General features: G+C 36.9%; 1 protein-coding gene and 1 non-coding gene across 2 annotated transcripts in view; both read right to left on the bottom strand.

Annotated features, from left to right (window-relative positions):
- The window catches only part of LOC113227205 (kinesin-like protein CG14535), a 465,861-nt gene that overhangs the window by 400,375 nt on the left and 39,935 nt on the right, over window positions 1-25,551 (bottom strand). The gene's annotated exons all lie outside the window — the stretch shown is intronic.
- Window positions 1,304-1,387, bottom strand: Trnal-cag. Its single transcript has one exon. It is a non-coding gene; the product is annotated as a tRNA-Leu (tRNA).

The following is a 25,551-nucleotide window of genomic DNA, read 5'->3' as shown; positions in this document are numbered from 1 at the left end:
ACGACAACCGCGACACAGGGTTTCTCTAGTCGGGACTTGAGTGTGTGCGTTAAAAAAATTTTTTTCTTAAGTGACAATCACGGAAGAATATTTATGTGGTCTGTGGTGACAATGTACACACTTCTATAATAAGATTCCCGTTGATAAATCTAAAATTTGCCATTCACGAGCTTTCAAACTACAGTGAAACAAAAACTTCATGAAACAAAAACTTCACTGAAAAATCTAAAGAGCTTATTACAAGAAGTGAAATAAAAATAAAAGCAGTGTTTTTTTTCTACCAGTTCTTGCAGCGTAGACCAAGAGTTTTATATCAACTTACTTTCTTTATACATGGTTGTTACTTTGAGCATTGTATACTCAAAGGGTTGCTAATAACTGAGCGAATCATGAAGGGGATTGTTTATTATCGATTTAAGATTAGAGATTAAATTTTAAGAAACTTTTCAATACAATCAATTATTTAATTTCTGGTTTAAGTGGAAAATGTAAAATAATATTTTAGAATTCTATTAGTTGTGTTTCAAATATCAAACAACCGATTTGTATGTTTATTGCCCAAATCCGATGTTCTAAACCCATAATCAATCAAGAATCAGTAAATAAATAAATAAATAATACTTATATATATATATATATATATACTTATTAATATCAAGTGATGAGACGAGTAAGCGACACGCCTGTCCATAACAGTTGCAGTGCAGCTCAAAGAGCATTGCCACTGCGCCCGTCGCCCTGAGACATAAGTTGACAATACCCATGTGCCTGTAATTTCACCAGCACCCTTACCCTTAAAAACCGGAACGCAGTAATGCTCACATTACTGCTTGGCGGCGGAAATAGGTAAGGTGGCAGTACTTCCCTGGACGAACTCTTTTACAAGGAGTTCTACTGCTACTAATATATACTAAAATAAATATTAGACAACATTGCTCTTATCGCAAAGTAAGTAACTATAGCACTTCTGGTGTGGAATTTTCTACTATTTGAAACAGAATTTACTAGTACTTGCCCGGCCGGGGATCGAATCTGGAACCCCAGAGATGGTTACACCATGAAAATCCGCGTGCAAGCGACTCGACCACAGAGCTCGTCAAAGAACAGAAATTGAATTGGAATTTATTAAATTTCTGAAAAATCGAACAATATGGCGACCGTTTTTTTTATACATGACATAATATGATAATATAATTTGTTTAGTAATTAACATTTTGTATCACATACAACTTTCGCAGTCTGTAAACTCTAGCGGTGAAATTCATATTAAGAAAGCAAAAAAAAAAAACAAATAGCAGATTGATGTCAGAAGTGGGATTCGAACCCACGCCCACAGAAGTGGACTGCGACCTGAACGCAGCGCCTTAGACCGCTCGGCCATCCTGACTCTATAAAGAGCGGCGAAATTGTATATCACATTGCGCAATGCTTATCATGTCTAACGTGATTAGATTGGGAATTTGTAATAATATTTTTTCCACTCCTGTACTTTGATCTGTCAATTACATTGACTTACAATTATATGGACGTCGGGTCCGCGCTAAAAAGTGTCCGAACTTATAGGGCGTTAAAATCTTATATAGAGCGTCATTCACGCTTTAGTCTTCGTTTGTTCGACTGACAGCGAAGCAAGCAAAATTAGATAGTACTGCGATGACATTACAATTTAAATTCAACGTTTTAGCTTTTTCATATTCCTTTACATGTCACTACGTTTAAATAGGTTGACTTGGGATATTTTTTTCGTGGTTTTTGTATTAGACCCGTCGTCCATTTATTTGTAAGTCAATGGTCAATTATAATTTCGTAAGCCATATCATGAAAGCATGCTTTTTAGTTCTGAATCAAAATTGTCTATGGTATTCGCCACTGAGCTGGAAAATTTCATTAAAGTTCTATACACAGAAGTTTGATGAGTATTAAAGTACTCTACACAGAACTACAGCAACTTACAACATACAACTTCTGAACAACAAACAGCTTCTGCGTACTTCGATGACAAAAGTCCGTGGTAGTGACCCATTGCAAGTAGTCTCGATCCATGATGTTTGAAATAAATATTGCAAATGATTAATGTTCACAAATGTTTATTTACAAAGAGCAGTCCATAGAGTTCTTCAACCTTCACAGAAAATAGAGTATAGAAAGATGTAGCAGTAGAGCTCCTTGTGAAAGAGTTCGTCCAGGGAAGTACTGCCACCGTACCTAACTCTGCCGCCAAGCAGTAACCTCAGCATTACTTTGTCCCGGTTGCTGTTGTGCTGTTAAAATGAGTGCTGGTATAACTACAGGCATGTGTTACTTGTCAACTTTAGTCTCAGCGTGACGGGCGCAATGGCAGTGCCCCTCATATCTTTGCGATTTAAGGATCTAAGTGGCATTGCAACTGTTATGGACAGGCGTATAGCTTACCTTCAGGCGCACGACGTTTGTCCCGCTACATGATATTATAAAAAAAAGTTAAATCATTATGATAATTTCAAGTGTAATTTGCTTACCTAGGAAATGAAAACTTTTTGATTTTGACTTTAGAATATTACACGAAATGTTTCTCTGAGATTCCATTCTAAGGCCTTTCCAATTCATCGTCGTACTGAATAATAAATAATTCAGACAATTTTCAATACGACAATTATCGAACAAACAGAAAAACCACTCTGGGTATGTTGTTTAAATTAATTTATTATCTCATATTATTAAAAAGGATGGACGTAGATGGTAGAGTGAAATACGTTGATTTAAATAGACATGTTTATTGTTCGGTCTCCGGAATATAAGTGAGTAAATAATACAATATAAAATAAAATGTAAACTTAAATGCTAACCTAGCAATACGCACCACATGTTGCAGTTAGACTATAAATATAGTCTATCTATACTACATTATAGGGGTTCCAGAGAAAAAAAATGTGTTGCGTGTTACTTGTTAAAACACATTTTTTTTTTTTTTAAACTTAATTACAACAAAAATTCTTAATAATTACTTAACAGTCCAACAAAAGTTTACTAATTAATTTACAAACAATTTAGTATTATTCTTATGTGTTATATATTCTTTGCCATCTTTCAAAATTTTTACATTTGGTGATAAATCTTCAATAACGACATATGGTCCTAAATAAATGTTATCTAGTTTACTTCCTACTTGGTTTTTCAACAAAATTAAATCATCTTTCTTATATTTGACAGTATTTATATGTTTATCGTAATTTATCTTTCTTAAACTTTTCCCATCTAATAAATTATTTCTAGCGTCGGCCTGTGCTCGTTGTAACCTGTATCTTAGTTGTAAAGGATAAGCATCAGGATTATATAAAGTTTCTACATCAGAACACAACAAATTATTTGGCAGATTACAAAGTTTTCCAAACACTAGTTCGTATGGAGTGTATTGTGTCTCGGTATGCACGGTTGTATTATATGAAAAACACCAAAATGGTAGCCAAGTGCTCCAGTCAGTCGAATTATTACTACACTGTATCCTAAGAAACGCTCCTAAACTTTTATGTGTATTCTCTAACGAACCTATAGTTTCGTGGTGATACGCGGTCGAGTGAAGTTTGTTAATTTTTAGCAATTCACATACTTCAACCATAACTGACGACATGAACTCTGTGCCTTGGTCCGTAATTATTTCTTTTGGGATACCATATCTCAATATAAAATTATTTACAAATAAACTAGCAACTGACACAGTATCCTTTTTTTCTAGCGGATACGCTTCTACATATTTGGTTAAGTTACATTGCAAAGTTAAAATATATTTACTATTATAATTATCAATATCTAACGGTCCCATTAAATCTAAACTAACCCTTTCAAACGCTGTACTAGGAGTAGTTGTAATAACCATCGGTTCCCTAGTATGCCTGTTCGAGTGTTTCTGAATTTGACAACTCTTACATTTTCTTACGAATTCTGTGACGTCATTAGTAATTCCTGGCCAGTAGTAATATTTCTTAATATTATTCAGCATCCTATTTACCCCCGCGTGGCCACTGGTGGGTAATAGATGAAAGTCATTCAATATTACAATTTTAGTATCTTTTTCAGTTACTGTTACTACGTCATTCAATACTAATACCTTAGGAAAATCACTTAGGTTATTAATTTCCTTTAATAATATATTTATAAAATCTTTATCGCGCTTTCTTTTTATAATAACGAGCTCGTTTAATTTTATTTCTTTACAAAAATCTTGTAATTCTCTCGCTAACACACTTACGGTAGATAACGATCGAGACATTACATAAATAGCCGATTTATCGGGCACAAACACAAAAGAACTATTTTTACTATACAAGTTCTGTAAATTCACTATCTGCTTCATTGCTGTCTTATTTGCGCTTAATACTAGTTCTACGCTGTCAGTTGGTCGTTTGAGAATTTCCACTACTTTAGGTTGATCAGGCCTAGAAGCGGTGTGATTCTCACGTGTCAAGTCAATAATATTGTCATTCTTAATTTTTCGAGCTTGAGCTCTTGTCATGACCGATACAACATGCTCATGCATATCTTTCAATTCCTTAGAGTTCATCGGTATGCGACTCAATGCATCTGCAGCTGCGTTGTGCCGTCCCGGAACATAACTGATATCAAAATCATACTCTTCCAAATAGAGTCTAAACTTTGTTAAACGGCTTGATGGATCGGTCATATTAAATAAATAAATCAAAGGCCTGTGGTCAGTTTTTATTTGAAACTTCTTGCCATACAAATAGGGCCTAAAATGACGCACAGCCCACACAATAGCCAGTAGTTCGAGTTCGATGACTGGGTATCGTGTTTCAGCTGGTCTTAGATTACGACTTGCGTACGCTACTACCTTGCCGTTACTATTAGACAAAACGGCGCCTAAACCTAGCTTTGATGCGTCTGTTTGTAAAACAAACGTATTACCTTCTGAGAAGTCTGGATAATCTAAGATGGTAGGACTAAGTAGGATTTCTTTAAGTTTTTGGAAAGCCTTTTCACATTCAGTTGACCAGTTAAAAGAGACATTTTTCTTACATAATGCATTAAGTGGATGTGCTATTTCTGCGAAATTAGGTATAAATCTCCTGTAATAGTTAGCAAACGCTACAAATCGTTTAATATCATCTACACATGTTGGAACAGGATATTTCTGTAAAACATTTATTTTCGATGGGTCGGGAAAAATTCCATCTGAAGTTATTTTGTGGCCTAAATAAATAATTTCTTTTTGCAAAAATTCACACTTTAATGGGTTTAATTTCAAGTTAACTTGTCTAAATCTTTCCAGTACTTTAACTAAATTTTTGTTATGGGTTTCAAGACTATTACCAACTACAATACAGTCATCTAAATAAATTAGACATGCCTGATAGTTCAAACCCGTCATGGCTATAGTCATCAGCCGTGTGAAAGAACTAGGAGATGTTTTTAATCCCATCGGGCATCTCTTCATTTGATATTGTTTGTCAGTTGTAAAAGCTGTATATTTCCTAGATTGTTTTTCTAAGGACAACTGATAATAACCTTGTGATAAATCTAATTTAGAAAAATATACATTATTTGCCAAAGAATCTAGAATGTCAGTTATATTCGGTAAAGGGAATTTATCGTCCTGTATTACGTTGTTTAAGTGACGATAATCCACAACTAATCTCCATTTTTTCTCTCCTGATCTATCTGTCTTTTTGGGAACTAACAAAACTGGACTTGACCACTCTGATGTGGTTTCCTCAATAATATCATTCTTTAGCATATCGTCTACTTGTTTCTGTATTTCACCTTTAAGTGCCTTAGGTAGCCTATAAGGCTTGGTATACACTGGTGAAGTATTGTCTTTTAATTTTATGGAATGTTCGTATAAGTTGGTAGTAGACAATGTATCGCCTGGTAAATGAAAAACGTCGGCGTATTTAGCGCACACGTTTTCTATACTTATCTGCTCCTCTTCATTTAAATAAGAAGGCAAGTCAAGTAAATTAAAAAGTTGTCTGATTCTATCTGGCGATATCTTCTCATCATCAAATTGGTATGCGTTATAATAGTTTAAACTATGAATATCTACATCTTTAATATCTACTCTGACTGATTTGTCAGTCGCATTGAGCATGCGAATTGGAATAAGTCCATACTTTGGTTTCACAATTACTCCCGCTGTGTACACACCTTTATGTACTTGTTTTGCTAAGACAACGCATTCACTGATGTGTGCCGTAGGTACGTGTCGAATTACTTCACATCGTGGAGGAATGATTACTTGATTTTTATCAAACTGAACAGTTACGCAGTGGTCCTGGTTTTCCAAACTCAAGGTACCATCTTTGTAACTTAACACTGCGTTATACTTTTGGAAAAAATCTTGGCCGAGTATCCCGTCTGCGGCGCAAGCTAAGTTCTTGAAAACATAGAACTTTTGTGTAAAAATTACCCCTTCAAGTTTTATATCTAAGTAAATATAACCTTCTGATTCTAAATTACCACTTATCCCCTTAATTAAAATACTATCTTTCCTAATCAACTTAAGTAACTCAATATTATGTGCTAGTCGTTCATATTTTATTACGCATAAACTGGCTCCACTATCAATTAACAAGTTCAATTTCTCATTATTTCCTAAATATGACATTACTGTAAAGAAATTATTATAACTAAAAATATTATGAGTGCACTGTTTAGGCACGAAAAAATTTGCTATTCTCAGTATTTCGCAAACCTTCCTGAGTCGCTATCTCATGCACGTTATGCTGAACCCGTGAAAAGTGAGCGCGGCCACCGCGTGACTGCTGACGCGAGTCACGTGTGTCTTTACTTCTATGCCTGGAATTTACAAAGGTACTTCTTTGACCTTCGTTACCATGATTTCCATGATTTCTGTTATAATTATTTGCATTATTTTTATATCTTGAATTCTTGTGACCGTTATGGTAAATGGAAGTATTTGTTCGGCCATAAGAACTGCGTTTGTAAGAACCTTGTAAAAATCCGCGATTATAGGCAAGCGGCCTAAACTGCATAACCTGCTCTGACTGCTGTGACGACATTATACTTTCATCAACAGCTACCCTAATAGCTTCCGGAAGCGATGTGAGCTGCCGTGAAGCTACAATGGTTCTCAACCTTGAGTCGGAGAGCCCATCTGCGAATCGTTTGATCGCAGTTTTCTCGTTAAGAGGACGCAATATGTCAAATTTAGCGCTATCCTCATCGGACTGAGCTAATGTCAAATTTACAAACAACTCCTCTAGCTCCGTCCCAAATGCCTCTATCGATCTACGTCCCTGTTTTGCTCTGAAAAGCTGTGTTTGTAAAGCTTCTGTTGATTTTTTAGGCAACAAAAACTTTCTAATATCCTGTACTAAATCTTTCACAGTAGAGTACGTGCTTTTTAACCTTAATTTAGCACTAGGTGATAGTCGAGTTTTTAGTACAAATTCGATCAATTGAGTCTGTGTACTGTCATTTATTAAAGAACTGTATAATAAAATGCTATCAATTAATTGTTTAGTAACGAGATCTTGACCGTTCATCACAGGTAACAGGGAAATGGCAGTTTTTATATCAAACGAATTCGCCATTGTTGTTTGAGTCCCTGAATCTACGTGAGCTAATAATAATTTAATTTTTTTTTATAATTACTCTTAATTTCGCTAATTAAATGTTGAAAATATTGAAAAGCTTCTGAGCTTGGCTTTTGTTCGTCGACCTCTTTATTTAATTGAGACACAATATCTTCCAAACGTTCGTAATAGCTAGTAGCTTCTAATTTCTTATAAGCAATATCTTTTTTTTACGTCTCTCTGGACCGATTTTACACAAATGTTCTCTTAAATAATCCATCTTAATATGAATCTCCTTTAATTGCTCAGACATACATAAAATTAAACTCGACTTTGTATACCTACTACATACCTACAAAATAATAAAAGAATATTCTAACTTACATTATAACATAATTCACTCCGGACGTATGTTGAACCGCACGAAAGTAAAAATGACTCATGAAGACGCTTGACGTGGTCCTTGCCGACTCCGTGGTTGATGACACGATGCGCTCCGTCGTAGTGCTGCATGCCGCATCACTGATGGGTGGGCCGGGCTATACCCTGGACTCCGTGGGCCGGGATTACCCTGGACACCGCTGCTACATGGGCCGGGCTATACCCTGGACTCCGTGGGCCGGGATTACCCTGGACACCGCGCGTACGCTTCTTTCTTCTTTCTTGCAGTCTTCTATAACGTTAACTCTTCTTTTTTTCCATTTTAATCTTCTGTAATGTTTCTTCTATAATTTTTCTTTCATGATTTTTCTTCTATAATTTGTCTTCTATTATTTTCTTCTATAATCTATTCTTCAATATAATTTTGCTTCAATTAGTTTTCTTCTATAGTTTTTCTTCTTTTTTCTTTCTTGATATTAAATTTTCTGTCTTGAAATCTTCATTATTATGTAGTTCAAATTTACTGTTCTTCACAAAAGATAAGTTCGCTGGTATGGGTCGCCATCTCATATTATTAAAAAGGATGGACGTAGATGGTAGAGTGAAATACGTTGATTTAAATAGACATGTTTATTGTTCGGTCTCCGGAATATAAGTGAGTAAATAATACAATATAAAATAAAATGTAAACTTAAATGCTAACCTAGCAATACGCACCACATGTTGCAGTTAGACTATAAATATAGTCTATCTATACTACAATTACTTCATTGCGAAATGGGTAACCACGCGTATTAACTGCAATCTAATTATTAGACAGAAGAGATAAAGTCGATTATCCACTGACAGTCGTGAATTGGGATTAAAAAAAACTAGTCTACTGGAGAGAATGCTGGTCACGTAATCAAGAGATTGCGAGTTCGATTTCCAGGGGGACATTACGAAGAAAACTACTAAAGTTGGATGACCGAAAAAGTTTGAATAATTCTTAAAAGCTACGTGAAATTTCAATACAAGGGTTGACATTAGCTCCCTTGGGGTGACCCATTAGTGGAATATATAATCCGTAACGTGGGTTGATACAATTCTATGTAGTAGGTACATTTTATTAACAGTAAATCTCCTTGTGAAAAAGTTCGTCCAGGGAAGTACTGCCACCTCACCAGTGACGGTGTGACCTCCTTATCGTCATTGCACCTTTTTATCGCCTTCCTCCGGTTCCTGACCACTGGTATTTAAATTTAAATTTTGAATTGTTCCATAGTTCTTTTGCCTCGGATTCTGATTTTGTTTCGTTCCACCGGCACTCCCTGCTTTTGAAGTTTATAACCACTGCAGCCTTTATCATGTACCTATGAATACGTATCTGTAATTCAGTACATCTCGGCTATTTTGGGGTAAGTGCCTACTTAATATCTTAATATTCATCAAGTTATGGAATATTTTGTAATAATGTACCTTTTTTTTATATTTCCTTTATTGTTGCAGCCTTCTTTTGTTACCTTTTCTTCTGCTTAACCGACTTCAAATAAATTTGTGAACCTGAAGTTTTCTATTTTCTGTTAGGGTTACAACCCTTTCACCTGTCTCTAGCGCCAAGCAACCATGCTGCAATGTGAGCATTTCTGCGTTTCGGCTTTGAAGGGTATATGTATGCTGGTGATATTACAGGCACATGGGACTTGTCAACTTATGTCTCAGGGTGATGGGCGCAATGGCAGTGCTCCTCATCTTTTTGATTGGACAAGCGCGTTGCTTACCACCAGGCCTATATATTTTCTTATATGTACGTCTCATGACTTGGTTTTATACAAAAAAAAGTGCAATCAAAGTCTAAACTAAAAGAAATGCAAAAATTAGAAACATCAACAAAATGTTACTTCAAACTTTGTGTACCTGACTCCATTCAAAAACAATTTCTTAAGACCATCAAACGGAATCTTCTTACGAAGCAGTTAAACTTGGAAACAACAAACGCGTGAAAGCCTTAACACGCAAGACGGGAATTAATTCCCACTTTCCCCAATTCCCGCCTCACTCAATTTCTCACCCGTTCCCACCTTTGTCGATAAAGATTTATTAAAATATTCGCATTATAAGAAATCTCCTGCAATAGAAACCGTAATACCATTTTGGGGTGTAACCTATTTTCAAACTTTATACACGGTACTATGATCATAAATAATAAATACCTATATATAAATATTAGACAACATTTCATACGTGGCTCTGATCTCAAAGTAAGTAACTAAAGCACTTGAGTTATGGAAAGCAGCAGTAGAGCTCCTTGTGAAAGAGTTTGTCCTTAACCTTACCTATTTCTGCCACCAAGCATTAGGTAATGTCATAATACTGCGTTTCTGTTTTGAAGGGTTATGGGTGTTGTTGAAAGTACAGGCACATGAGACTTGTCAACTTATGTCTCAGGGTAACGGGCGCCAGTGGCAGTGCCCCTCAGATCCTTGCGATTTAAAGTTTTGAGTGGCACTGCAACTGTTATGCGCAGGCGTGTAGCTTACCATCAGGCGCACGACTTGTTCGTTCCGTCACTCAATATTATAAAAAGAAAATCGGAAATAACGACGGTGCCACAAACGGCCGGGGATCGCATGTGGGAACTGAGACATGGCGACACTATGAAAACAGGTGTTTAAGGCGCTCCCCCATGGAGATCGTCAAATTATAGGCAGTATGTAGATATACAGTGATTTACCTAAATTAAGCTAGAACTATGACAATACCGTTTCTATTGCAATGCAATATGTAATAATAGATGTAGTATTATGTGTTAATGCAATGATCGAAGACGATCAAAGAAAAATTCCTACAATCCAACTCGACTCGAGTCAGTACCTGTTGCCATGCCGAGACTACAGCTCTCAACCAACTGACCTACAGACCGAGTGAGTAGATCTTGAGCATCTATTACACTGTGGCGATGTGACCTCCTTCATCGTCATCCCACGTTCTTATCACCTTTTTCTCTGGTTCCTGGACACTTTTTGAAATAGTTTTCTAATTATTTTCCTTCGTCATTGCTTTGCTTCGTTCCGTCCTCATACAGGACGACGGAGAAAGGACATATTCGTCGTAAAAACCGCAAACCTATAAACCTTATGAAACATTAACTGCTTTTGAAGCATCAATATTTATGCGAATACAGGCTCTTTTGGAGTAAGTTCACTTTGTTACGTTTGATCTGTAGGACGTGTTTTATATTTATTGTTTACTGTTTTTATAGCATTATTTGTTGATGCAGCCTTTACTTTGTTATTTCTACCTTCTTATAACATAATTGTGTGTAATTATGTAACTCTTTAATTTCAAAAAGACTAGGCGGCAACCCTACCCTATTTCAATGGACTCTTTCTCTAATATAGGGAGGTGTATTAAAAATAGGAAGTTAGGATCACGATAGAGAGCGATCGGATCATTCCAATCTTACTCAGGGCAGATAGGGAGATCAATCGATGCGCGCGACGAACACGTATATCGGTCGTGTCGTTTCGTCCCTGTGGTTTGCGCAGCAATTTTGTTTTGTTGTGCCGGATAGACATGCACAAAGATATGAACCATTTTTGGGAGAAAGATCACTAGAATGATGTACGGGCCGATGGCTTTAAATTTTACTTAAAATTTACAAGAAATTCGATGAGAAACAACAACAAGCTCTGACGGCGCCATGACAGTAACACGTACAACGCTCTCGACGATCGCGTTCAGAGTTCAGAGTTAGGGTCTGTATGGCAGAGCAGTGAATAAGCGGCTCTCTAATTATTGGCCACGCCCAACCTTGACGCAAGGCCCTAGAAAACGCGTAGTGTAATACGCGTTTTACGAATTTCTCTATGCGTTTATTGCAGATTTTTGTATAGTACACATATTGTCTCTGCAGCGACCTACTTAAGTGCGAAGTCGATTTAAGGACTTCCACACCGGCCACTGCACATCGTAATCTGCTGGTAGTAGCCCGTAGCGCGCCCGACCGCACCCGCTTTCAGCGTGTTTCATGCTTTACTAAATGGGTGACAAGAGTGCCGCGTTACGCAAAAATTCAAACTTTTTTCAAAGTGAATCACTGCGGTATATAAAAAATAAAGGGCGAGTTATTGCGCTATGTTACATCGAATATTGTTCACCACGCAACACGGTTCTAGTGGACCATAGCACCTGCCAATAGTCTATTAATGTTTGTGGGAAATTTAATCTCTACTTTTCCTGTTATTTGAAATTTTCACGTTCAAGTTGATTTTATTTGTTGAGTAAAAATGTTTCAGCACGTTGATAAATATTGTTAGATAAAGCTTAACATTTTATTGGCGTTTGTTTACTGCCATTTCCTTTCTAATTTGTTAGCATGAATGAAGAATGAAATATTCTTTATTTTTTATTAAAAATTACGATGACAACATAGAACAGTTAGTTATGTAAGTATCCCCATTGCTAAGTAGCTGTTTCTAATAATAATAAATAATAATAAAATATTTTTTTGATACCAAGTGACTGTCCTTAACAATAGCATTGCCAAAGCGCGCGCCACCCTGAGGCCAGTTGACAAGTCCTATATATATAAATACAGGCATGTATTTACCTACACTTTCGTAGAAAAAATAAAATTAATAATAAATATATCGTGTTCTTAGGTTTTCGCGATTGTTACACATAGGAAATTAAACTATTTTTCCGGATTTAAATCGCGTACATTTATTTTTTCAAACAAACCGACGTTTCGGGCCCTTTACAGGTCCCATGGTCACGGTTGACTGAGGTGGTACAGTCTCCAACCAGTTATGTCTAATATAAATGCAAACCACCCCATTTTTTCACTATAGTTACAATAGTTATTAATTAAATACCTTATTTTTAATTTTACAAAGAAAACATTCCAATTTACGCTACATTAAGTTTTACAAATTATTTTATTGAATGAATTTTTATAAAGTTCAATTTGTTATTAATAATAAATAATTATTATGTGAAGCGGTAGTAAAACTGAATATTACAATGACGCCATCTTAAGTTTAAAAAGTTGTATGGCCAGTGATGTGTTAAAAATTCTGCACAAAACGCGTGCAAAATTTTTTCAGATCAAAGGTCGAAATTCAAAATTCGAGGTTCGTTACCCCTGCATTACTGTATTTTTAATGCTAGATCTAAATTTCATGCATACCGGTAGAGGAACAACCGAATAATTCAGTTCGAAAGTAGTGCATGTGAGTGGATTTCAAAAAAGCTTTATTCGCTCCGCTATGAGCACCAGGATGACAAAAGTAACACCAGACCATAATGCAGAACATCTATACCTTCCAGAGATCACACTCTCCTCATCACCATAACATTTTTCACGGTATTTATATACCGTTATCTCTAATGAACATTACGCACACACATATCGTCACGCCTGTCTCCGATCGGGGTAGGCAGAGACTATTGACCTCTACCTGCTACGCTCCTGACAAACCTCCTTCGCCTCCTCAACTCTCCTCAGTCTCTAATGCTAAAGTATGGATTTCCCTGTCAGCGGACTTATAACTTGGACCTTGTCTAGGCAAGAGTGAATAGGCATTAATTCCGTGTGCAGTAATTAATGTGCATGCTACATTATCTATATCATCGTCACTTTCCATCATGTGAGATAGAGGTCAAATGCGCACACATGGTCAATTATATAAAAAAAAATACGCCGAAGTTTACCTCTCCCCACGCCTCCATCCACATTCGCTATATTTGATATCGTTGATAAATTTGTGTCGTCAATTTATCAACATTCATTCTTTCTTCATGACCATACTATAGAGGCCCCCTCTCTCCCGACCACCAACAACATCTTATCATCCTCCACAAGATCTCTTAGTACACTGTTCAGTTTTCTGTATTTAAGACCAATACCGCATGTACTATTGCGCAAAGCTTTCATTTCTATAGCATTCAACCTACTTTCATGTTTTTTCTGCCATAACACACACTACCATGCATTAGGGTTGTATAAAATTTTATTAACTTTATATTAGTATTTACAAACGCGCAAAAACATTTTAATAACATAATACATGGAAAAATGTAAATGAATAAATTTCTAACCTTATTAAAAAATAACTGCGATCAAATTAAAAATTGTCACATACAAAGTAATGCAAAATGTTTTATCAATATAAAAACTTATAGCGTACACTCGCCCCCGTCAAAGTGCGTTAAAGCAAAAGTACTTTCGCATGGCAACACTGGAACAATGTCAGCACCGGCAGTGCAATTTTGAAATATTTTTAATTCCACGCAACCACGCTTGCTTTCATTACTTGCTGCCTTTGATGTCTCCGTTAATAAAACTTTTCATAGATCTGTTTATTTATACATAGAAGGTCTATTTTACTTTAAACAGGTGTTCATAATGATATTTTATTGATTGGTAATGGGAACCAATGGTTTATTTAAACAAAGGTTTCTAACAAGTATTTACAAGAACATTTCACTTTGTAAGATGCTGATATAGATATAATACCTTGCTCTCGCACTCACACTCACGCTCGCAATTGCCTTCGCTATTTTTGTATATTTTTAATTTTTTAAGGAAAATAAAAATAATGAGTAGTAAAAATAAAGTGCAGTATTTCGTACATTAAATTCATGTACTACTTCCTATTGTTAGTAATTTGCCTACTGTAAAGGAGGGAGTCTCTCTGTACCGTGCGATGAGGTTACCAATACAGCCACACGAAAACTCCAAGTTGTTCAGCAAACTTGTTTTTCACGTTGTATGTCGCCAATATAATTTCACCCTATATACGGAAGGTCCGGGTAGTTGTTCCCAAGAAGGGGCTCACTCCTGGAACCCGTTCCGCGAGATGATATCTATTTCACCCTATGTGAGCGTACGAAATGTCAGAGGTCCGGGTAGCAGTTCCCAAGAAGGGACTCAATTCCTAGTTAGCCGGACTGAGCTCTCGGTATTCTCAGATTTCTCTTCACATTAACAAAATTGTGTTCAAGTAGTCACCATTCGAGGGAAAATCTTAACACCGCGATTCAGAAATAATGCCAAATGGGGCAATGCCATCTAGCGGATTCTCAGGGAACTAAAAGTTAACAAGGCCGTCTAATACACAAAGTAGGTTTGTAACTTTGAAACTTTGCGACCCGGATTACATAGATGCTGAGCTAAATCATGGATGTGTTGGTTGGTAATGGGCGGAAACAGAGTTGGCGTGTGGCAAATGCATCAACGAGGTCTCGACCAGCATCGGTAGAGAGAAAGGGAACGTACTTACCTTATGTCAGGGGGGTGACGGATGCGATTGGAAACTTGTTACGCCGAAGGTACAGCTCAAGACAATATTCCATCCCCTCACACAGCTGCGACAATTGCTTCGCTCTCCAAAGGACAGAGACCCTCTGGGGGTCCCCGGTGTCTATATGGTTCCCTATGACTGCGGCACGTGTTACGTCGGCGAAACGAGACGGAACGTGGCTACTAGGCTAGCTGTGCATATCCGATCCATGAAGAACCAAGATGTCAATGGATCTGCGGTGGCAGACCACTTTCTGAGCTCCGGTGCTGGTCACTACATTCGGTTTGATAAAGCTAAGGTTTTAGCGCGGGAGAAGTATTTTGTGCCCCGCAAAATCTGAAAATCCGGTATGCAGCTGCAGATGTTAGTGGTAACGACGTGGTCAGCTCTGTGTGCTGGACTGTTCCCGACTACACTCCTACGGACAGCAGTAACGAAGAAAAGTTCCAGGACGCGCTGACGCAACGTATCAGCCTCCCGAGTTCCCCACTGCGGACTGCGTCATCGGCGCGCGCGCAGAGAGCCGCAGCGCGCAGTGCTAGACGTGACGCGGGCGCGAACGTTGCCCTCAACCCCTAAAGAAGACCATCGATTATGGTCGAAACTAGTCGGACCGCTTCCGATTAAAATACTACGTGAGTAAGTCCCGTTACTTTTATATTATAATGTGTGATAACCGCGTTAGTTTTCATAATAAAATAGGTTTGTAACTTATTTTTAGTTTAATTTTAAATTATATATAGTTAACCTAAATCGGTACCAATTCTCTGAGCCAATTGATCCTATAAAAGCTACTCCAACTGAAAACCGGCGTTACGTTAATCAAGCTTGTGACGTACGCTGGGTTGGATCCGTTTCAGCTTATAATTATAATCATTAATTTCTTGTGTAACCTAGTCTCAATAAACTGAATAAACGTTTCTTTCTTTCTTTCACTCGCACTTGCACTCGCATTCGCATTCGCACTCACACTCGAACTTACGCCACATAAAATGTTATTAGGATACTCTAAAAATCATATTACCACTTGCTGAAAAAACAGAGACAACCGACTGTGAATGCCGACTTGAATAAAGTCACTTTTGTAGATTAGACCTCCTTTTCCCAGGTGTTTACAATAATAAACGAAGGTTTGTTTTTTTTATAAATACGTTCTCAAAGGCAAAACAACAAAATAAAAACATCACAAAAATCCCCGACATCAAGAAGGTTCGTAATTTAAAACGAAGGTTTTTTCCGTCTTTTTTCACGATGCAAAGTTACTTTGGAGTGACCTTTAATCAAAGAGAAAGCTATTAACACTTTTATTTATTCTAACCGGCGATTTTACTGCTGATTTATGAGAACTGGGAGTTAAAGTTGGTGATGAAGTGCCGTTTGGAACAGTACTGATTAAAATCTTAGAAGTCTTTTGAAAACGCTCAGTAGCTTCGGCTGCCTTTGCTTAAGATCCTCTTTTATTTTTATAGCGAACGATTTTTACTTTAAGAATATATTTATTTAAGACAGGAAATCTTATGTTGTAAAACACCGTGTCTACTACCGTTTTTATTCCGCACACACCCATAGCCCCGCACTAGGGAAACCTTGTGTTGTGGGTGCCATGGATACATACATAGACAACACAAATTACACCCAAACTCACGAGAGAAATAAATGTAGACCGTGCAAATATTTCTCCCGGTATAGGAATCGAACCCAGGACTTCTGCGTGACAGGTTAGCCCCGTATCTTTGTACATTAGTTGTGATTATAGTCGGAGTCCTTCCTACCGACCCTTAGGGTATACGAGAAGGGCACTATTACCTGTGCGAGCGAACCTGCACAGGGACGATCTAAGTCAGGTCCTAACCCCGGATAAGAACATTTGAACGGACTTCATCCGGTTCTCTGTAGGTCTAATGCCTTAGGTGAGCCGCCCTAGGTGCATGTACAGCACCCTCCCTATTTTCCAGGTAGGTACCGGAGCTGTAGGCAAGTCCGCATGGTAACCTTAGGGCCACAGAGACAGTTTAGGTAGCAATTAATTGTGGGCTAAAGCAAGTAGAAAACTGTAAACCGTATTTCCAAAAACTTAATATACCAACATTGCCAGGTATGTATATATTGGAAGCGCGCAAATTCATAAAAAATAATCTTAATTTTTATAATAAAGTCGGAGACGCCCCCCGACATCACATTCCGCGAAATAAAAATAACTTAATACAAGCGATGTCTAAATTGAAGATGCATAGTCCCGGACCTCATTCTATGTCAATAAAAATCTATGACAAACTCCTAGAATATTTAAAATCAGAACCAAACGTCAGCAAATTCACAAATGTATTGAAAAAATTATTAATTTCTAAAAGTTATTAAGACGTGGACGAGTATTTCCAAGATAAATTATAGTTAATGTCTGTCCCTCTCCTTTTTCTTGTTGCAATGCCTATCAAGGTGCATGTGTTTAATAATAATAATAATAACGCACATACTCAACATAGCCCCGCACTAAGGAAACCCTGTGTCGCGGGTGCCATGGACACATACTTAGACAACCACAAGTTACACCCAAACTCACGGACCTCTGCGTGGCAGTCCGGCATGATAACCGTTCGGCCACGGAGACAATGTATATTCATAAGTATATTTTTGTAACGACAACCACATGTAAAGCACTTATGAATAAATAAATAAACAATCAGCCAGCACATTACGTCGATATCTTTCATTACGATGACTAACATATCCCACACTTCAGTATGGCGGTTACTTCCAATGAAATATGATAATGAAACTATGTTTATAACAATGTTACATTATTGCAATTATACATTTTTATTTAACTTAATAACCATAAACCTGTAAATTCGCATAACATTATTCGAAATAGTGACTGCGTAAGAATAATAGTTGTTAAATGTTCAAGTCAAAGAACTCGAAAAACGAAAAATAGTTAGTTAATAGTTTAATAATTTAATTAATAGTTTAAAATAATTAATGCTTTACGAAAAGTAGTTAATCATGTTAATTATTTTTGAAGTACTTTACTACGTTTACTTTAAATATATATTAAATATTTTATTAATTTGTTTTCACACTACACACACTTATAACTGTATGTATATATTGCAAAGATTATGTAAGTATTTATTCGATATAAGATATAACACGGTACACGCTTAAGATATAAGTATTTACGTAGTTTCTTTTATTTTTTTATTTTCTGTTTCGGGACGCATACGTCCGTCACTCTCACTCAATCGGCTAGGGCCCATTGAAAACCAGCGTCACAACCTAGCCTTGGTTGTGACTTTAACTGAATTGGGTATAATATTATGTAACTTGTTGCTTAAATGTTTTTACGCTGTTTTTTTGTGTTATTTCTGTTCTAGTTGTATTAATCTTTTTTTGTGTCTTTTTTAGAATGTGGCGTTGCAATAAACGGTTCCTATTTCAATTACTTCTGGGCCCCAATAATTAACTGCCTCAGTGGCCGAACAGTTACCATGCTGGACTGGGGTCTATTCCTGTTCCCCATCCGACATGCGTCCGAAACAACTACTGTCAAGTAAGTAAGACTCGACCAAATTGAACCACGCATGATGCGAATGAAGCTTCATATTTGACATTATTTTTTGATGTGGTCGAGTATTACTTGAGTAATTGTTTAGAGCGGAATGTCGAACGAGAACGAGACTCTCGTGGATCTACATCCACTGTCACGCAAAGGTCCCGGTCTCGTGAGTTTGGATGTAATTTGTGGTTGCTTATGTGTTGCATGGCACCCGCGATACAGGGTTTCCTAGTGCGGGGCTATGAATGTGTGCGTTATTAATAATATAGTAATGCCATTCATGCCAACGATAAGAAAGAAAGAAATACGTTTTTTTTATTATTTATTTGTACTAGCTGTACTTCACACATGTTGCAATGGCACTGAAAGGGAAAACAGTTTGTCTTTCAGTCTTTCTTTTCTATAAAAGATGGCATAGGCAACTTACCTTAGAAAAAAACAATCCCCAGCAGTGAAACCTAATACTTAAGAAACTTTTGCAAGCTTTTGCTGGTTTTTATTGACTTAGTTGCCGCGGGACGAAACAAAAGACGATCGGTCTTCAGTGAACTTCATAAAATATTCAACACTTTCACGGACAGTACTTCAATAATAACGGGCACAAAAATGTAAAAAACCACTTTTCTTGCCATGGTGCTTATATGTATAGTTTCAAAATAAAATATTTAAGTATTTTGTAATTATGTTGTACGGTCATTCTCAGACCAGTGTTCTCTACCTAAGCAAGTAGCAATTTTTAAATATTTAAGTATTCGATTTTTTTATGGTAAAATACTATTTAATATTTAATATTATTTCATAATTACACGATAATATACTTGAAAATTTAAATAATACAAATTGACACGAAAATTAGGTAGACCGAGAATGAACGTGTTGATACTTCTTTATAAATCGCTCTGTAAAAACCTAACGGGTTGAGTTTTTGAGATCGATATAGCGAAACGGGGTACCCCGTACTATCATATCCTATTATTAAATTAAGTATACGGTAAATGTTGTTACTGTCCATGAATCGATTTTTTTTACAATGTGAAGTGATAGGACTAACAAGAGGTTCGTTATAGTGTCACTCAGAGCTTTAAATCGTAAAGATTTGAAGGACACTACCACTGTACCCATCACTCTGAAACATAAGTTGACAAGTCCCAAGTGCCTGTAATTTAAACGGCACCCTTAATTTTCAAAACTGGAATATAGTAATGCTCACATTACTGCTTAGTAGCAGAGTTAGGTAAGATGGCAGTACCTCCCTGGACGAACTCTTTAATAAGGAGCTGTACTGCTTAAATAAAAATAATTATTAACCTCAAAATGTTATTCTTAAACAAAGATCTGATTGATGTGTTTTAGCACCAACATTTTCAAATTTTGGTGGTGGCGCATGCTCGCTATCATGACTATGCAGCCACCACGTAACAGGACTAGCCAGTGAACTGTTATTTCATTATATCTATAAATTCCTTTTCAGGTGAATAGACTCTATTGCAGAAACGTATTAAGTTAAGGAGATATTAAAATGTGTATGGGCCACGTTTGTGTGTCAAGGGGGCGAATCTTGCAGCCTTATTCTGAACTAAATAAAAATGATAATATTGGTCAAATGACAGAGGTTTTTGAAGCGACATTGTTTATCATATGGTTTAGTGCCCAATAAATCAGGCACTACAGTCGATAGCCATTTCGACCTGGTTAAATGCTTTTGCTAATACTGCGTTGTAAGATCCTTCTGGTAATAAAATAAAAGTAACTGATAATAATTATATATGTACTTCTAACTGTTACTTAAGTAGGTACAAATGTGTTGTGCTATAAACTTTGAAATGTTAATAATATAAGAAATGTGTTAATTAACTTTATTTTCTTTAACAGTTCCTTTCTTAAAACTATTAATACAAAGATCGAACACAAAAGAAAATTCTTCGACTTGTGCATCTCTATGCCAAACCAGGGTTAGCGCTCTACCAGCTGTGCTACAGGTCACAGTTGCAGATATTTTTTTATTGTCATTTTTTTACTTTTATTGCTTTATACAAAAAGGTGTCCATGAAGTATCGATCCGTCCAGTCGAAGGAATTTTTATTTGTGTTTGTCCGATCTTTGTATTACGATAATGTCAGTACAAAGAGTACTTTGACACGAGTACGAAGAGTACGACAGATCTCAAAAGTTCCAGGAATTACATTTATTTGCCTTGACAAATTCCATTATTGAAATCAAGGTAAATTTCAAATTGAATTTCGTACATAAATTCCGAAAAATTTAGAGATTCCCAGAAGCCCAGATTTTAGAGGCAGTAGAGCTCCTTGTGAAAGAGTTCGCCCAGGGAAGCACTAACACAGAAAGGGTTGTAACCCTATCAAGCCGTGACCAGGTTCACGGCAGTAAAGCAGAAAACTTCGGGTCCACAAATTTATTTCAAGTCGGTTAAGGAAAGCAAAGCTAACAACGAAGTAAGGCTGTACCAATAAAAGGTGTATATAGGAAACAGGTACATTATTATAAAACACTTCCTAACTTACGCGATACATGCAGCCGTAGACGCACACCACACCTAGAGGTAGTGTTGATTTTATACCGATTTATCGAATATCGAAGTTATAACAGGAAAAATATACTGAATTACAGATACGTATTCATAGGCTGTAGTGGCTATAAACTTATTAAAATTGGCACTTGATTTAGATTACTAGTGATTATAAAATTCGTAAAGGGATCAAAATTAAACACGCCATTGAATTTTAACTAGCTCCGTACGCTGTTGTGATCGAGTAGGGAGTGACGATAGAACGAAACAAAATCAGAATGCGAGGCAAACGAACTATGGAACATTTCAAAATTTAAATTTAAATACCAGTGGCCAGGAACCGGAGGAAGGCGACAAAAAGGTGGAATGACGATGTAAGGAGGTCACACCACCTTACCTATTTCTGCCGCCAAGCAGTAATGTGGCCATTACTGCGTGCCAGTTTTGAAGGGTAAGGGTGCTAGTGAAATTACAGGCACGTGGGACTTATCAACTTATGTCTCAGGGTGATGGGCGCAGTGGCAACTGTTATGGATAGACGTGTTACTTATCTGGCACACGACTTCTTCGTCCCGTCCCTTGATATTATGAAAAAAAAAGAAGATACGGACCCACTGTCCCCGCTTGTGATACGGTAGGTCATACCATTATGCTACACAGCCTCAATAATAATAATAACACAACATTAATTAAAAACCCTTAAAGATTTTATTATTTGAAATAAAGTTTTATATAAGTATGTATTTAAAAACGAAAACTTTCTAATTCGCTATTTGCACAGCAGCCCAGAATAAGCACGATTTCGTCTCGTAAAGTTGGCAAAGTAGGTTTGGTTAACTTCGTCGTTTCCAATAAAACTTGCCAGCTTCGAATGGCTTCGAGTAACGTCAGACATGGAATGAATAGACGACGGAAATACCTGTATAGGTAGACTGTAACTCAATATACATAAGCTACTTAAGCAGATATTAGTTATGGGAGTTTATGTGTGGTTTTTAGGGGGTAGTGTGTATTGATGGAGTCGGTGGTAACTGTAGGACTTGTGCGAGAGCGACATAGAAGCGCGAGATGTTATTATTATCTATGCGAGACTATTGTTGCCATTTGAAGATGGAATAAAATGTCATTTGAAGGGTTGCCATTTGTCGTAAAATTTTAAATAGCATGTTGTTGTTGTCGACAGTTTTATTGATAGATTGTGAAAGTAGGTATAGTAACGTAGGTATTGGAAACCGTCCACTTTGGCAAGATAAAAAAAGATTTCAACGACCACCATCACAAAAATCATTGAAAACATAACGTTTTTATATTAACATGACACAAAAAAATGTCAAGGAAAACAAAAACGTAGTGTAGTTTATACTGATAATTTAGATTTTTTTTCAAATGCAGTAGCACCCACTGGACAGCATCAACGGGGGCAATTTACCACTTTGGGAAACTATTTTTTAATGATTACTATTTACGTTATTGTACAACGTCAAATGAAAGACTTTGATATACGTCTCCTATTTATATTTTGCAAATAAACCGAGTTGGGCTATTTGTTTTAAAACATCTAGTGACGGGATGAATAAGTCGTGCAACTGGTGGTAAGCGACATACCTACCCATAACAGTTGTACAGCTACTCAGAGCTTTAAATCGCAAATATCTGAGGTGCACTGCGTTTGCCCCGTCACCCTGAGACGTAAGTTGCCAAAGTCCTATGTGCCTATATTTTTACCAGCGCTCCTATCCATCAAAACCGGAACGCAGTCATGATTGATAGACTGCTCGATAAACACTTTATTCGCTAATATTACACAAAGTATAGATTAAATACAAATGTATAAACATAATATTATTGTCATAACAGAGAAAGGGCGCTGACTCACCGTATGCTAAAGTTTCCCAAGGCGCAGGTTTTCAGTTTGGACCAATGAGACGTATTACGTTGTTTATAAGGACTATGAGTAAAGTTACACATTGAAATAATAATATATAAGAAAGTGTAAATAGCGGTCTAAAATAACCTACACCCACACAAATAACCTGGTCTCAAACTAGGAAATTTGCTGTACCAGAGCAACAGAGTGTAGGTTAGTAGCCGTAGAGCTCCTTGTAATAGTTCGTCCAGGGGGTACTGCCACCTTACCTATTTCTGCCGCCAAGCAGTAATATCAGCATTACTGTGATTCGGTATTGAAGGGTAAGGATGGTGGTGAAATTACAGGCACATGGCTTCACTTGTCAACTTATGTCTCCGTGTAACGGGCCCAATGGTAGCGCCCCTCAGATCTTTGCAATTTAAGCTCTGAGTGGCACTGTAACTGTTATGGACAGACTTATAGCACATCATCAGGCGCACGACTTGTTCGTCCCGTCACTTGATGTTATAATATAATGTTAAATAATGTGATCATTACTGCTTGGCGGCAGAAAAAGGTAAGGCAGTACTTCACTGAACGAATTCTTGTGTTAAATCTTTTATTTATAATAAACGCACCTAGTGGTAAGCGGCATGCCTATCCATGACAATTGCAGTGCCCCTCAAAGCTTTAAATTGCAAAGATCTGAAGGACCACTTCGCCTGTCACCTTAAAAAATAAGTTGACAAGTCCCATGTGCCTGTAATGTCACCAGCACCCTTACCCTTCAAAACCTCAACGTAGTATTGCTCACATTACGAACTTCCCTGAACGAACTCCTTCACAAGCTCTATTACTACTAAAACTCCAACATGCATTAGACCAGTGCTACGCATCAAGGCCTGACTTTCTTCTTAGCCACGTGTTTAGGATTAGAACGTAGACGAGATGTTGACTACTGACCATACGTATTAGGTCCATTTTTAAGTTACTCGTTTTGCATGTTATTTTCCTTTTATAAGTTATTTTTGACGCATACTAAGTTGGCCTGGAGGAAAGAAAATTTCAAAGCGAATTCCTAGAAAATTTTTCATAATCTTTATAATTTTTGTGTTTCCAGCTGCCTCAATGAAAAGAATGAGAAAAAGTTTATTTCTTCATAAATATACGGAAGCTCTATCTATGTATAGGACACCTGTAAACGGCGAATGGTATGTTTGTCAGTTTTGATTAAATTACAATATTCACTAATAGAGATGGGCAGTGGGTTAAAACCCAATAAACCAATCGAACTTTACCGGGTTTTAATCCATATCTGCCCAAAATCGTGGGCACAAATGGCGACTACAGAATTTGCTATAATTTTACACGTATTACAAATTTCGATGTAAAAAAATTTTTTTAGACGAAAAAACAGGCAACTTGACATAATACGCACCTTTTTTTTTAATATTAGTGGCTTTGCCTTCGCATTCAGCCAATGAAAGGGTTTTGAAAGCAGAATTATAGAGTATGGAAGAGGTACGGAATTTGAATGAAAAGGATTAGGAAGGTGGGTAACTATTTTATATCGGCATACATATAAATAATAAAAATTGGCATCATTGCTTTCAATAAATAAGGTCAGAATATTGTAAACATCTTTGTTGCATAAATATAATAAACTTGTTATGGAAGTGGGAAGAGGGACACTGATTGCTAGAAGTTCGGACATGGAAGTATCGTGGTCAATTGAGGGGCAGGAGAAAAAGATATGATTAAGATCCCCATAGGCTCCAAATGAGTCAGGAACGGTCATGAACAATTTTGAATTTAGACAGGAGCTGTCACGTGACACGAGTCGGAGTCTACAAATGATGGAGGTAGTTTTTTGTTAAATTTCATCTTTCTGAACCATGGCTTGCAAAGGGATAAACCTTGCCATCCTATAAATTCTCACTATTAGGCTCAACTCACACTGGTGCAGCGTTGAAGCGTCGCGACGCGTCATGTTTTTCGCCTATAGCATATTCATCTATATTTTCCAATTATTAAGGTACAAATTTGTGTTTTGCAAATATGGAATCGAGCTGCGACGCGCGTAACTTGGGCGCTGTGAGGCGTCAGACGCCGACCAAACTGTGATCCAGGCGCACTAATACGAGTGTGGCCTGGCGGTGGAGTTGAAAAACAGGACGCGACGCCAGTGTGAGTTGAGCCTTAAGGGTGCACATTACGATTACATTTTTATGAGAGTTGATACAAGTGCATACGATCTAACGATTTATTGTATCGATTTTATTTCAATATGAATTCAAGCGAATCGATTCAATAGAAAAGCTAAGAAAAATAAAAGAAAACAGAACGAAAGGGGAAACGTCAAATATAACTTTTTATAGTAAAAAATCTGATTATGATCATTCTCGGACTAGTACTAACTAGTA

The sequence above is a fragment of the Hyposmocoma kahamanoa genome, unplaced genomic scaffold, assembly GCF_003589595.1.
Source record: "Hyposmocoma kahamanoa isolate Upper Pololo Valley unplaced genomic scaffold, ASM358959v1 202, whole genome shotgun sequence".
In the NCBI taxonomy this organism is placed as follows: domain Eukaryota; kingdom Metazoa; phylum Arthropoda; class Insecta; order Lepidoptera; family Cosmopterigidae; genus Hyposmocoma; species Hyposmocoma kahamanoa.
The sequence above is the reverse complement of the archived record's forward strand: the minus strand, read 5'-3'. Positions and strand labels throughout refer to the sequence as shown.